The following is a 1,487-nucleotide window of genomic DNA, read 5'->3' on the forward strand; positions in this document are numbered from 1 at the left end:
TAATAAATAAAGCAAAAAGGGAAATGTGCATATACTATCAGTGGCAATCATATAATTACATAGTTTTGCATAAGCTTTTTATGGTAAAGCCTATGGTAGGTTCTTTGTTACAAAGTGATCAATGTGTCCAAAAAAAGGGAGTCAATGAAAACATTACAAAAATTTTTTAAGGCTGGAACATATGACCTTAATCAATGTTATCAAATGAAATGATCTAATTTGAAACTGGAATAATAAAAGATGGAAGTGGTAGTAATAATAGCAACTTTTCAAGATTGAAAGTCATTTATTTAAAAAAAAAGTGTGCTTAAAAAATCAAACCCTATAAAATTTAGTGTCTCTTTTTCTCTCTTGATAGCTTTTCTTACATGACATTGAAAATAGTAATGCAATTCAAGTTAGTCAATGACAATATTGTTTTTAATCCAATAATGTAAGAAGCATTTAGTTCCCTATTGTATTAAGAATACTGTATTAAGGCCTTGAATTTTCAAAGTTAAGATAATATGGAGTCCTTTCTTTATGCTCCTTATCATCTAGTAGGGAGATAGGCCTGATATAAATATGCAAAAAAAAATCATAAAGTATTATGCCCTGGTGAATAGCACCACAATATAATGGATGGAGAATTGGTATTCTAGGCAACTCTATAAAACTATTATAAGTTTCAGTGAAGGTACCAACGTATATTAGGAGAAGGAGTTCCTGATTATAGAGTTCTCTAAACCAATGAAGTCCTGGGTCCAATCTCAATCGTTATGGTAACAAAAGGGAAAAGTAATCCCAATCACTATGGTAAGAAGAAGGAAAAGTAACATGGGATAAACAAAGGGATAAAAGTTATCCCCAACTGGCAAGATTAAGGAAGGCTTCTGCTGGTGATACCATTTGAGTTGGACTTTAAATCCAACAGGTTAAGGAGGCTGATTATTAAGTGAGTTAAGATACAAAGTCACGACAGTGGTAGTTTGACACTTGAACAGAGCACAATTTTTGAACAAAGAAAATCAATGCTGCTAGAATAAGAAAAAATAGAAATTGGAAATTATAAGAGATAAACAGGAAGCTTATGGAACTAAGGATATTTTTCTTTTCATTTTTTAATGAAACAAAACTTTATTTAAAAATATAAAACTGGGGCAGCTAGATGGTGCAGTGGCTAGAGCACCAGCCATGAAGTCAAGAAGACCTGAATTCAAATCTGGTCTCAGACATTTAACACTTCCTAGTTGTGTGATTCTGGCCAAATCACAACCCTAATTGTCTCAGCAAAAATAAATAAATAAATAAGTAAAATAGCATAGCCATCACTCATACCTGGATTATTGTATTAATATCCTTCTGATGAATCTGCCTACCCCCAAGTCTCCTACGACTCCAATCATTCCGCCATGTAAAAGTCAAATTGATTTTCCTAAAGCACAGATCTGACACCTCACTCAATAAATTGCTGTGTCTCCCCATAACTTCCGGTATCAAATATAAGA

Source organism: Antechinus flavipes, chromosome 5 (assembly GCF_016432865.1).
Source record: "Antechinus flavipes isolate AdamAnt ecotype Samford, QLD, Australia chromosome 5, AdamAnt_v2, whole genome shotgun sequence".
NCBI classification, from domain to species: domain Eukaryota; kingdom Metazoa; phylum Chordata; class Mammalia; order Dasyuromorphia; family Dasyuridae; genus Antechinus; species Antechinus flavipes.